The sequence below is a fragment of the Lynx rufus genome, unplaced genomic scaffold (genome assembly GCF_022079265.1).
Source record: "Lynx rufus isolate CCGP_SWC_20201006 ecotype Redwood Valley unplaced genomic scaffold, mLynRuf1.p SCAF_18, whole genome shotgun sequence".
In the NCBI taxonomy this organism is placed as follows: domain Eukaryota; kingdom Metazoa; phylum Chordata; class Mammalia; order Carnivora; family Felidae; genus Lynx; species Lynx rufus.
Window position 1 is genome coordinate 23,438,941 of NW_025814832.1, and position 13,053 is coordinate 23,451,993.

Here is a 13,053-nt window from a genome sequence, read left to right on the forward strand (position 1 = left end):
CAACCGTGAGAACGTGACCTGAGCCGAAATCAAGAGGCAGTCACGTCGGCTGGCTGAGCCACCCAAGCGCCCCTGTTCTGTTGTTTCAACACCCCTGCCATCATTAGCAGCTCCCTCAAGGGAAACACGCACAGCTCAGGGCTTGCCACGCCTCGCTCACTTCGGGCGCCACACCCGAGGGAGAGCTTGGCTGGGTGACTCCCCCCATCCCCCTTCTCTCAAGGTCTCTGGGTCGCTCTGTCACCCCAAAGGCCTCGGGAACAAGTCTGCTGGCTTTCCCTGCGGTTCAGCTTCAGTCCGCGGTGGGAACAAGGCAAGGGTTATATTTGGCATGTTGCTTTTTTTTTTTTTTACCTCGTGCTTGAGCGGTGCTTTAAACGTTTACAATGTCTTTTTCAAATAAACCGACGTTTATTTATGCGGGTATGTGGTTCGGCTACCTACGCGTGCGCTATGAAATTCACAAGGTACAACCGAGAATACACTGGTGGGTAAGTCTCCGTGCCTCCCCTGCCTTCAGGCCTCCCAGCTCTCCTCCCAGGAGGTAACCGCCCTTACTAGCTTCTTACATGTCCTTCCAGAAGTCATCCTCTCTTAGGAATTTTTCAGAAAGTCGTGTCTGTCAAGACCTGGTGGACGGACGACCTGCGTCACAATCGCCAGAGGGTCTGCTCCCCAGGTCCAAACATTAAAGTCAGAAAATAACTGCTCTGAGGACTGTGACGGCTACCGTCCTGTGGTTGGAGAGATCGTTCCATATGTTCCTCCTGTTTCTAGACGAGGAGGCTGAGGCCAGACCCGCTCCAATAACGCCGGATCTAGACCCAGGGTTTCTATCACTTTCCGCTCCATTGATGTTCTCAAGACGGCGTGTCTGTATGTGTGTCCTTAGAAGGAAATCCCCTTTTGAAACGAAACCATCCCTGGAAACATACGTGTAAAATAAATAAAAGCAAAGCCCCTCCCCTCCTGCAGCATGGGAGGGGGGGCAGAGGGAATTCACTGAAACCCCCCCCCCCCCGCCTTTTGGCAGCCCCAGTGGCTGCCTCCTTGGAACCCAGGGGTTGAAAGACCACAGACTCAACTCATCTTCGGGGGGCGGGGGGTGGGGGACATCCTAGTGGCGACAGGAATTTAGCATCCCGATGGTCAAGTTCAAGGTGGGGGAAGGCGTTCCAGCTCAACTCTCCCAACGGGGGCCCCGGATACCCCCAGTGCTTGGTAAACTCCAGCCGCGCCCCCCCCCCATCCCTCAAGTCCATGGGAAGCCTGGTGTGCACAGAAGTCTGCTTGGAGCCCTTGTGTCCCCTTTGAACATCCGCGTCCTGATCAGTTCGAGCGTATTTATGGAGACCTCTGAGGTGCCCGGCACAAGAAGCTCCAAGCAGTTTAACACTAGTCCCGCCCACCCGTGCTCTCGGTATAGCTGGAGAGAAGAGACACAGAAGAAGCGGTAAGGACATAAGGCAGGCGTGTGCTGGGTGAAGGGTCAAGGCAGGTGGGCAGGCAGGTAGACCATCCTTGGATGCCAGGGAGCGGGACAGGGCGGGGATGGAGAGACAGAAGGAAGAGCGGATCAGGGAAGGAATTCAGGAGGCACTGCCTTCCAAGGAGGCGCGGCCACGCTCCCTGGAGATTCGACATGAGGTCAGAGTCTTAGGAGCAGCAAATCAGGCCCTGAATGCCTAACCCAGCTTCATTAAACCCACTGGCTTGAGGGGCTTGAGTTAGAGTTCAGGAAAATCTTTACAGCACTAAACGTCCCTCCTTCAAACCTAGAGACCCCCCCCCTCCCCAGAGGGAGAATACCTTCTCCCTAGGGAATACCTCCTTCCACCTGCCTCACTCACCTCCAAGCCCACACTGGTTTCCCACTACTGGAAGGCTCTTCTCCAGATATCCGCACAGCTGAATCCCTCACTGGGCCCCACACCTCATCAGTAAGGCTTCCAACTGCCCTTGATTAAGTATCACCCCTCCCTCCCGCTCAGTACCCTTCCCTGCTCTACGTTGCCCATAACACCTACCATCATCTGGCACTCAATATGTTTACTTGTTGGCTGCCTCTCCCATCAGATGTGAGCTACAACAGTCCCAGATACGCAGTAGGTAAGCAGCAAGCAAACGTTGAATGAATGAGTGCATGAACGGTCTGTCCTAGTGAATCTCCAGAGAATCCTCCCTAGGATAGAGCGGGTGCTCCTGTTGGCCAAGAGCTTGGGTTTCGCGGACGGCGGCGGGAGGCAGCTACATCCCGGTGGGATTTCACCGTGTCGTGAGCAGTGGTAACCAGCTCGATCACGCATCCCACCAGGAGGTACAGGTGCCACGTTGAACCAGCTCCTCACGTGGACGGTGAGGCTCCCTGCGGGGGAGGGGAAGACCGGCCCTGGAAAGGCTGGGGATGAGCGAGTGCAAGGCGTGGTTCCCTGCTCCCTGCACGCTGCCTGGTCACCCCAGACAACAGAGAGAGAGAGAGAGAGAGGAGGCAGTCAGGCAGGAGGGGAGTGATGGTGAGGCTGCCTGACGGGTGTCGCCTCCTTTCCCGGGACTCAATGCCCTTAACCTGCCCTTGGCTCCCCTGATGAGTCAGCAAGTTCCGGTCTCTGAGGTTCATTGCAGCACTTCCCCCCCGGGGCGGGCCAGAGGATCTTGAACAACACTAAGTAACACACCTAGGAAGGCAGGAGGCTCAGAGAGCCAGCGGCACAAGAGTCATCCTGTCCAAACCTATGTCTCTGTACCAAGACCCACCCCCCACCCCAGCCCAGGAAACAGCTGGTGTGGGGGACTTGGGGATGGGGCGGGGGGTGGTCCTCAGTTTCAGCTGAAAATCAGCACCTTAGGTACAGCAGTTGAAGAAATACAGTTTCAAGGCAGCAAATCCTCACCAAAAAAAAAAAAAAAAAAAAAAAAGAATGTAGATGTGTTTTGCTTTAACTTACAGCAAAACTGAATATCTACCAAGTATGATCAAAGGGATGCTTCCTCATTTTATTTTATTTTTTTAATTAAAAAAAATTTTTTTAACATTTATTTATTTTTGGAGAGACTGAGAGAGACAGAGCACGAGCAGGGGAGGGGCAGAGAAAGAGGCAGAGACAGAATCCAAAGCAGGCTCCAGGCTCCGAGCTGTCAGCACAGAGCCCGACGCGGGGCTCGAACCCACGGACCGCGAGATCACGACCTGAGCCGAAGTCGGACGCTCAACCGACCGAGCCACCCAGGCGCCCCTGAAATGTGGCACTTTCTAATTTAGAATCTGCCTTCAAAGATATGAGTACTTTCATACATATATATTCCCATTAGAGTCTCAGAAGACCCTGTGGGTTACCTATGGTGATCCCCATTTTACAGAGGAGGAAACAGAGGCCTACAGTGGGCACGGCACAGAGTCCAGCCAAGCCTCCCGCCTTGAAGCTCTTCCCAGCGCACCACACTGTCCCCATGTGATCCCTACAGCTCTGGGAGGCTGGTCCAGAGCAAGAGGCCGTGACGCACGTCATAGGTGAGAAAACCGACTCCGGGAGGCGAAGGTTTCGAACAGATCCCCTGGCTCAGAAGCCTGGTCTTTGAAGTCAGACAAACCTGGGCTCACACACCTTAGTTTTTCACTCCCTAGCTCCACTTGGCACATACTGGGCCTCAGTGGGCCTCAGTGTCCTCATCTATAAAATGGGGCCAATGATACCTACGTCACAGGGAGCCGGGAGGGGGAACTGACGCACATTATTGCTTAGAGCGGTTCCTGGCCCATAGCGGCTGTGAGGATGCCCGCCGTTCTCGTTAATTTCGCCGTATCTCACACTTGGGTGAAATATCCACGGAGGGATGTGACGGTGAGTCTCTTCCAGGGGCAGGCAAGCGGGCGCCTCCCCGCCTCCCCGCCTCCCCCCTCCCCTCACCACCCTCACTATTCCAGAAGGTCACCCCAGGCTGGTTCTCTCCCAACCCCCAGGAGCCTCCGCGCCACCGCCTGGCTCCACCTCGCGGCCACCGGGCCCGTGGCCACCCCACCTCTGCCTGCGGCAGGGCCCGGAGCCTGGACACAGGCTGGCAGGACGCCAGCTCCCTTGGGAGGATGCCCCACCACTCCCTCTGGGCCCCTCTATTCTGGGAGCTGTAATTTAGACGGCCTTCCCCGCCCCAATTGCTATATCTATGGCAGCAGTCACTGTGCCCGCGGGCCCTGCCCACCCCCTACGACGCTGCCTTTTCATAAACAGCTCCCAGGCTGCCCTGTTATCTTGGGTTCCTTGCCTCTGGGGAGGAGGCCCTGCCACCCTGAAGATACAAATAACCCCTCAATCCTGGGGGAAGCTGGCCTGATGTGGCCAGAGGTGGGATGGAAGCCTCACCCACGGGAGCCCAATATAGCAGATCTCAGAACCTGACCCTGAAGTCGGCCGAGGCGGGGTAGGGGGGACAGGAAACAGAAGAGCCTGCCATCATCCTCCCGACACTCTGAGAACTGGGCTGGCCTGGGCTGTGGTCTCCCCAAAGGCCGCCCTGCTCAGCCACAGGGCCATGAAAAGAAGGAGGGGCAGCCAGTAACAGCAACACAAGTGATCTTTCTAAAACACAGAGGTGATTGTGTCAGCCCCTCGCTCCAAACCTGCAGCGGTTCCCCATGGCCCTTAGGGAAGAAGCTCACAAGACCCTCCGTCTTCTGCCCTTTCTACCACCTCTCGGACCTCAGGACCTTTGCACGAGCTCTCCCCCTGGCTAGACACAGTTTTCCTCTTTATCCAACTCCTATGCATCCTGCAGGTCTTGGCTTAGAAAGCACTTCTCATGGAATCTTCCCCTGACATCACCACACGTATACACGCCTCTGGTCCTCCCCCTTGAACTGGGTTGGATGTCCCTCCCATGTTCACCAGAATCACTAGGCCCCTGCTGATGCGCCTTGTCTGTCTCCCTAGCAGACTGTAAGCACTCCCAGGGCAGGAACTCTGTCTTGCTTATATTGTTCCTCCAGAACCAAGGCCAGTCCTGGTTCATGAAAAATTTGTTGAAAGAATACATGAGTAAGTAAATGAACAATTCCTCTGTCCCCTGGGATGAGTGGGTCTCTTGGAGAAAGACTTGCTACTTTGTGCCCTTGATTGTCCCAGGAAACCCCGTCTTCAGGCTCTGTCCCTTCGCCCTCTGTGTGTAACTTCAGGCTTCCTGCACTGATCTGTCCATCCTGATCTGGAAAATACGGTGGCTATGGCCATGGGCCTGCTTGTGGGGAGCCCTGAGGGATTCTGAGGACGCAGAAAGGACATGGCAGGCATCCCTGGGTTGAGGAGGAGGAGGGCACAGAAAGAGGGAGTCCTCAGGCCATGGGTCACTTACAAGCAACATCTGTCACTGAGAAGGAGGGCGAGTGTGCATATCAAATGGGCGGTTTGGGGCACTTTCTGCTATGACACGGAGACGCTTTGTATTTTGCTTGTTTCAAAAAAAGGAAAATGGCCAAGAATAACCTACAACTATGGCGGTAGGATTGGAGTGAGATTTTTCTACCAGTCAGCCCCATAAATTAGTGGAGGGCCTCTGAAATTTGAGTATCTGTGTGTCCAAATCGCATTTCCTCCGTCATTTCTCTTGTCCTGCGGTCTCGCTTGGATTTGCCCCAGGTCATCCGCCCTGCCTGGAGGCCGGGAAGATCTGCCTGTGCGGCCACTTCCATGTCCTGAGAACCTGAGACCCACTCCCAGGACCACAGCCATGGAGCCAAGGTCAAGGGAGAGAAGAAGAGAGCAGTGGGGGCTCAGCAGGCCACCTCCCCACTCCTGGAGGCCGCAGGATGAGATGGCCCAAGACAGGCCTGGTGAGGACAATCAATCCAGTGGCAAAATATACGAAGTTTGTGCCCTGGGCGGGTCACGTGATCCAGACATGCTCCCACCCCAGGGCCTTTGCACGTGCTGTTCGTGCTGCCTGATTCCCTTTTCCCCTCAGATTTCCATAGCGCTCACTCTCTCAGGTCTTTGCTTAACTGACCCCTTCTCCGTCAGACTTTCCTTAGGCACCCTATTTAAATCGAAGCCCCCCCCCGCCACCATTTCCCTGTTTTATTTTATTTTTTTTTTTCAACATTTATTTATTTTTTTTGGGACAGAGAGAGACAGAGCATGAACGGGGGAGGGGCAGAGAGAGAGGGAGACACAGAATCGGAAACAGGCTCCAGGCTCTGAGCCATCAGCCCAGAGCCCGACGCGGGGCTCGAACTCACGGACCGCGAGATCCTGACCTGGCTGAAGTCGGACGCTTAACCGACTGCGCCACCCAGGCGCCCCACCCTGTTTTATTTTTTTCCATAGCACTTCCTGCTATCTGACATACTGGGTTCTTTCCCTCTCTCCCCCCGTCCTTCCTTCCTTCCTTCCTTCCACGGCCTGCCTCCTTTAATAGAACGTGAGAACCATAGCAATTGTGTTTACAGGTGTATTTCTGGTTCTCTATTGCTGAGTCACGGATCACCCCAAAAAGTCAGCAGCTGAAAACCAGCGTTTAGCTCTCCAAGTGCCCGCGAGCCAAGAGCCCTGACGAGATGGCAGAGTCACCTCGAAGCCTGACTGGGGCTGGAAGGGCTGCGCCCAAACTCACTCATGTGGTTGTCGCCGGGTCTGCCCTGGCTGCTGGCCCGAGGCTGAACTCAGTTCCTCGCCTTGGGAGCGTCCCCGGTGGGGAAGCCTGGCGGCCGAGCGAGCGATCCAGAAAGAGGGGAGAGCAAGAGAGTGAGAGAGAGCGCCTAAGATGAAGCGTCGTCTGTCCTGACCCGCACCGGCTGAGCCGGGCCTTGGCCCCTGCCCGGCGCCACTGGTCACTCAGACCGACTCTGGTACAGCGTGGGAGGCGCGGGCATGACGGTGTGGACACCAGGGTGTGGGCTCAGCCCCGAAGGATCATAAACACCTGCCGCTCTCCTCGGCGCCCGCACCCCCACCCCCACCTCTCCCCTGACGTGTGACCTTGGGCAAGTTCCTAGACGCGGAGGCCTGCCACGGGGATGTAAAAAGATGAGGCGCTAGGCATCACAGTGTCTGACACACAGACGCCCTCAGTATATGTCACCATCGTGGGCAGCTGTTGCTAATACAGGAGGGAAAAACCAAAGTATCTTCCTGGAGGCAGGAGCCGTTTTAGAGCTGGGGGTGGCGCGCGCGCGCGTGTGTGTGTGTGTGTGTGTGTGTGTGTGTTTCTATACGGTTCTCTTCCCAGAGCACTGGCTGAGAGCAGCTGTCCCAGGTCGGCAGCGCCTTGGGTGAGTCATGCGGGCCAGACAGCGGGTTTATCACTTGGACCAGACGTGGTCATGTGTTGGGGCCTTCGTCACCCAAACAGGCGGGACGGACTGATGAGCACAGGGGCTGCTGTCCTTTTATACCGAGTTAGCCGGTGATTCTTAAACGTTTTGCAGAGCGGGGAGGGAAGGATGGCTGGAGTCGTGGCAGCTTTTTGAAAGTTTACGTGAAAAATGGACAGTTATACGTAAACACACAAAAATTACCTATAATAAGCTCAGGCCAATCACAGATGGACCCCAGATTCCCAAGGCCAGCACTGGACTATGGCCTTCTCGAAGGCAGCGGTCGACTGGAGTACGTGTCTCCCGAACCGATGAATGAATGCACACCTACGTGAACGAATAAAAAAACCTCAGAAAGAGTCAAATAATGGCCCGAAGGCCAGAATCTTGGAATCTTTGCTGGCTGGCAACGCATCCTCTCCCCTTGTACACTTGGCCTCGGCAAAGCTGGCTGGGTTCAAAAGACCTGCATTCGGGTGTTGCCTTCGCCACCTTGGACTCACCTAACCTCTCCCGGACCCATTTTCCACATCAGGAGAATAATGTGAATAGCGGAGAGTGTGTTGTAAGTTACAAAGCTTGCTGGTAAAACAAGGGGCTCTCGTTTTGGCTGGACCTGATTCTGGACGGTGCCTCTTCTCCAGCACAGATCTGCCTTGAGGGTGGACAGATTCCTTCCCGGAGCCCTTAGCTGCTGGTCCTTCCTTTTGTGAGCACATCTCCCGCCCCTCCCAGTCAGACGACCCAGCCTTGGGTCATTCCAGGCCTGGATTGGGAATCCTGCAGTCATTCAGGCCACAAATATATTTTTTTGAGCAGCTACTCCAGATCAAGGCGTGCACGGGGTGCTCCCCAGCACCTAACCACCATGGGAGCAAACCCATTATGGTGCCTGTCCCCGTGGAGCTGACAGTCTGATGGAAGCAGATATTAATTAACCAGCCAGGAGAGGCCCAGGGTGCTGTGGAGGTGTGTGATCAGAGGTCCTTATCTCCGGGGGAGAGGGAGGGTGTCTGGGGAGGACCAGTTTCCTTTTAGAAGCGACAGATGAGGGGCGCCTGGGTGGCTCAGTCGGTTAAGCGTCCGACTTCAGCTCAGGTCACGATCTCGCCATCCGTGAGTTTGAGCCCCACGTCGGGCTCTGGGCTGATGGCTCAGAGCCTGGAGCCTGCTTCCGATTCTGTGTCTCCCTCTCTCTCTGCCTCTCCCCCGTTCATGCTCTGTCTCTGTCTCAAAAATAAATAAACGTTAAAAAAAATTAAAAAAAAAAAAAAGAAGTGACAGATGAGCTGAGCCCTGAACTCAGTGGGAGGCCATCGATGGGCTAGGAAGTCCTCTGGAAAGAGGCTACAGCAAGTGCAAAGGGCCTGCGGAAGCGCATTTGTAAGTCCAAAAGAAGGTTATTACACAGAGGGAGGGGGACAAGGATGCAAGAAGTAACCAAGGACGTGAAGCAGGCAGAGGCGAAATCACCTTGTTCACTTTAATGTGACATTTGCAAAAATGAAGGAATTGGAGTGGCGTATTTCAAGTCTCCGATAGCCGTTACCCCAAGGGAAGGTGTCTGAGAGGCCAAATGAGAGGAAGTGCCCTAGCAGGTGGGATTTGAGTCAGACTGCAAGGACTTCCTGGCCCAGAGGGGACCCTGGGGGGTTACTCTCTCACTCCACCTGCTGTGTGTGTGTCCCAGGTAGCAGAATGGGTGTTTGCACTTTCACTGTCTCCTGATGCCCTATCCTCGCTGCTTACTGAGCGGGGGACAGCGAACAGCCCTGTAGGGGTGAGTCTGTTGTGGGAGAGGGACTGCCTGGCGTGGGGAGAAGGTTGCTCTGGAGTGTCTCCAGGCTGCTTGGGGAGGGGGACGTGGGGAAAGACAGGAGGGGAAGCCAGCAGCCACAGCAAGGGCAGGAGTTGGGGTGGGACAGGGAAGGACAGTGGTCAGAAGGGGGCACCCCTGGGGGAACTGAGCCCTGGATTATGAGTCTCCTCCTTCTCCCGGAGGCACCTCAGGTCCCAGCTGCTTCACCTGCTGAAGTCCGCGACAGAATCGCCCTGGTGGTCACAGGTAGAACAGATCTGTCCTCCGCCACTCTTTCGGGAAGGCCTGTTGGCTGGTCTCCATCGCCTCTCTCGACTGTAAGCTCCTTGAGGGCAGGGTCCATGTCTCCTCAGTGTCTGATCTCCCAGTGCCTGGTACAGTTAATACTCGCGGAATGAATGCAAACACCCACGGGGAGCGCCTGGGTGGCTCAGTCGGTTGAGCATTGGACTCGATTTCAGTTTAGGTCGTGATCTCACTGTTCATGAGACGGAGCCCCGTTCTCACTCTCACTCTGCCCTGCCCTCGGCTCTCTAAACAAACAAACAAATTAATTAATTAACTTAAAAAAAAAAAAAAGGGAACCCTGCAGCTGACTGCCTGAGCTCAAATCCTGCTTTCGCCACTGCCTAGCTCTGTGACCTTCGACAAATTACATACCACTCTGTGCCTCATTTGTCTCCGTCTGTAAAATGGCCGGGCTAACAGGTCCTAGGTTGATGCGAGCAGGAAGAGAGCTGAGGCTTCTAGAACACCGCTTGGCGCACAGCGAGCGCTCCATCAATGCTAGTGATTGCTGGCTAGGAAGAAGACAAGAGACCTGAAAGAGGATGTATTCGGCTCTGGTCCCTAAGCCCCCCCCCCCCCCCCCCCCCCGCCCCCAGCACAACGCCTTAGACCCAAGGGACCCACAACAGAACTCGCAGAACTGCCTGAAGGGGGCGCTCCCGGGGGCCTCTTGCGCTAAGCCCACCTGCGTCTGGCGCCAGGTCACTGAAGGCCCTCCGCCTTCTACGGAGAAGTGCAGACCTGAACATCTGGGCTGACCACCACTTGCCACACAGCGTCCTTGGGCAAGGCGCTTTCTTAATGTCCCCAAGCTTCTGCTTTTTCACTTGTATTACGGAGAATATTAAAAACCCATCTTGCCAGGGTTGTTGTGGGGATTGATTATGTGCCCAGCACAAAATCCTCCTTCCCGCAGGTGGAGTGTAGGATCGGCCCCTCCCTCTAGCCCTGGCCCCTCCCCCCACCAGGTCTATTGCGGAGCTGGAGTCCCTGGTCCTGGATTCCTGGCCTCTCTGGCTGTGACACCAAAACCTGAGGCAAGAGTCACGCCCTCTTCAGCTCCCTGGAAGAGATCTATCGCAAGTCAGACACAAGAGTTTGAAAGACACAAGAGTTTGAATTAAGGGGGAAAAAAAAAAAAGAGCCACACCCTCTTTGTGAAGGCCACCTGGAAAGCCCAGTACCTGGCCACCTGAATCAGGGTTCACCAGAGTCCCCTGTCCCCACAAGCTCTCTCTGCCAGATGGACCGACCGGAGAGTTCTAAGGTGAATCCCACGGGAGGAGGCTTGTCCAATCGCCCAACTGTGTTCATTGGCACAACGAGGGGGGAAAGTTTAAGAGAGGCAGGATTGTGTCCGGAAAAGTTCTGTGTAGGGGGACCTGGGAGTTTCTAGATGTATTCCACAAAGGCGCCTTGCACGTGGCTCCTGTGAGTTTTGGTGCTCCCGTGGCTGGCAGGCAGAGGTGGGCAGCAAGAACTCGCTTAGGCAGCACCAGAAAAGTTACCCACCCACCCCACCCCCAGCCCCAGCCCCAGCAGTGAATCTGGAAATAGCTGAGAGGGCTGTTAATTACATCAGGATCAGGGTTTGAATCCGGTACCCTCCTTGGGGCATGTGACCCTGGGCAAGCCATTTGACCTCTCTGAGTGTCAATTTCCCCGTTGTGAAATGGGGATGCTACTGGAGTGACTTGGTAGCCAGGAGATTCAACAATGGAGCAGACACAAACGAGGCACTAGGTAGAGACAATAATACAAATGTGGTCTCCGCCTTGCTGTTGCTTACAGGCCAGAAGGTGTGGGGTAATGGTTGAGACAACCAGGCTGGAAGACCACCTCCACCGATCCCTGGCTGGGTCAGCTCCACTCTTCCTGCCTTGATCTCCCTACAGCGAAAGGAGCCGTTTCACAGAGTGGTGAGGATCACACGAACTGACACATGGAAACATACTGACCGCATTAACCACAAGTTCTGGAAGCACACAAGTCAGTTTCAGGAGGAGCTTCAGGGGGCGCCTGGGTGGCTCAGTCATTTGAGCGCCTGACATCGGCGCAGGTCATGATCTCATGGTTCGAGCCCCGCATCAGGCTGTCTGCTGTCCGCACAGAGCCTGCTTCCCGTCATTCTCTGTCTCCCTCTCTCTCTCTGCCCCCCCCCCACCACGCTTTCTCTCACTCTCTCAAAAATAAACATTAAAAAAAAAAAAGAAAACAAAACAAAAAAGAAGGAGCTCCAGGAGAGGCTGGACTTGCCCAGCAAATGGGGCAGGAGCGTACTTGAGGACGGAGGTCCCCAGGAAAGATCAGGTGTGCCGGAGTGCTGGAAGAAAGGGTGGGCAGTGAGGACAGAGGCATGAGCAGCAAGCCAGGGACAGAGTTGGGACACTAGAAGTCACTGTCGAGGGTTTTAAGCAGCTGTAAAGCATTCGTTCTCCTTTGTGTATGTGGAAACATGGCACACATCTGTCCGTTTCTTTCATGTACCCCCAGCCCTCCCCCACACCCCGACACAGGGTAATTCCTTGCTGACCCGCATTCCCTCTCTGGTTTCCAGCGCCATCCATCGGATGCCACATCACACAGGGCCTTTGCATCTGCTGGCTCTCTTGGAGGAGTGGAGCAGGGGCAGGGTGGGGGTTGGGGGGGGCGGTTAGACCCAGGCAGCGCCTAATCTCTGCATCCACACATTTCCTTTGTGACCCCATGAGCCAGGTGTGCCTGGGTCTGAACCGGGGCAAATAATTTCCCCTGTTGTGAATATTCAACCGTAAGTGCAGCGACCTAAGTACAGCGTCTGGTTCAGAGCACGTTCTCAGTATATACAAGTTTCAGCTCTCTGCTCTCAAAACAGAATCTTCTCTTCAACCATCCGGCTGCAGGGCAGTCGGGGGTAGGGGAGCAGGGGAGCGTGGCTAGGCACGGACTCTCGAAAGCGGGTTTTTTTTATTTACAACATCACTTGCAAAGGGCAAACAGTTGGGTCCTTAAATCAGGGTTTATGGGGTAGGGGGAGTGGGAGAGTCTCTCTCCCGGCCATCCCCTGTAACCTGTAACGGGGGAAGGGTCCCAAGAGGCGAGGTGCTGGGACTCCGCGCGCGGAGGACAGAGCGACGCGCACGTGGGAGAGGAACTGCTTTCCCTGGGCTGGGTCAAGCCGTACCTACCGCCAGGCTTCGGAGAGAAGAAGGGAACGAGGGCTGGGCGTGGGGGTGCATTTCTGCAAAGCTCAGGGCTCAGCGCCCTGGAGGCACAGCCCTGACACTTCTGGGTGTACGGGCGGGGCTTCACGTAGAGCCCCGCAGCCGCTCCGGCGAGGGTGTCCCCCACCCACGCTCCTCGGGAGGGACGCGCCCCGTCCCGCCTCCCCTGCCCTCTCCCCTGCCCTCTCCCCGCCCTGCGCGCAATCCCACCTTCGCTCCAGCTCCGGGAGCCTCCAGGGCAGCCGGGAGGCGTGGCCCGCGAGCGGCCCGCCCCTTTGATGTGCGCCGGCACGGCTGTGATTGGACAGTCGCTTGTGACGTGAGGGGACTGCGGTGGGCCCGGGTGCTGCGGCAGCCGCAGCGCCAGCCGCGGCTCGGGCTCCGGCTCCCGGGCATTTAAAGGGGACGCGGCGGCAGCCCGTGGTGGGGGGGGGGGGGGA

At 56.0% G+C, this 13,053-nt stretch overlaps 2 long non-coding RNA genes across 9 annotated transcripts; both read right to left on the minus strand.

The window, feature by feature from the left end:
- Positions 1–391: 391 nt before the first annotated feature.
- Positions 392–8,420, minus strand: LOC124513260 (uncharacterized). 2 transcript variants are annotated; one of them, XR_006962329.1, is made up of 2 exons: positions 7,505–8,420; positions 392–923 (listed from the first exon to the last, which is right to left on the minus strand). It is a non-coding gene; the product is annotated as an uncharacterized LOC124513260 (long non-coding RNA). The 2 variants fall into 2 exon arrangements; XR_006962328.1 differs by having other exon boundaries at positions 6,601–8,420.
- A 1,195-nt stretch (positions 8,421–9,615) lies between these two features.
- On the minus strand, positions 9,616–12,943 carry LOC124513261 (uncharacterized). 7 transcript variants are annotated; one of them, XR_006962336.1, is made up of 3 exons: positions 12,824–12,943; positions 9,783–9,918; positions 9,616–9,655 (listed from the first exon to the last, which is right to left on the minus strand). It is a non-coding gene; the product is annotated as an uncharacterized LOC124513261 (long non-coding RNA). The 7 variants fall into 7 exon arrangements; XR_006962332.1 differs by having other exon boundaries at positions 9,783–9,922; XR_006962334.1 differs by lacking the exon at positions 12,824–12,943 and adding an exon at positions 12,578–12,712 and having other exon boundaries at positions 9,783–9,922.
- Positions 12,944–13,053: the final 110 nt, after the last annotated feature.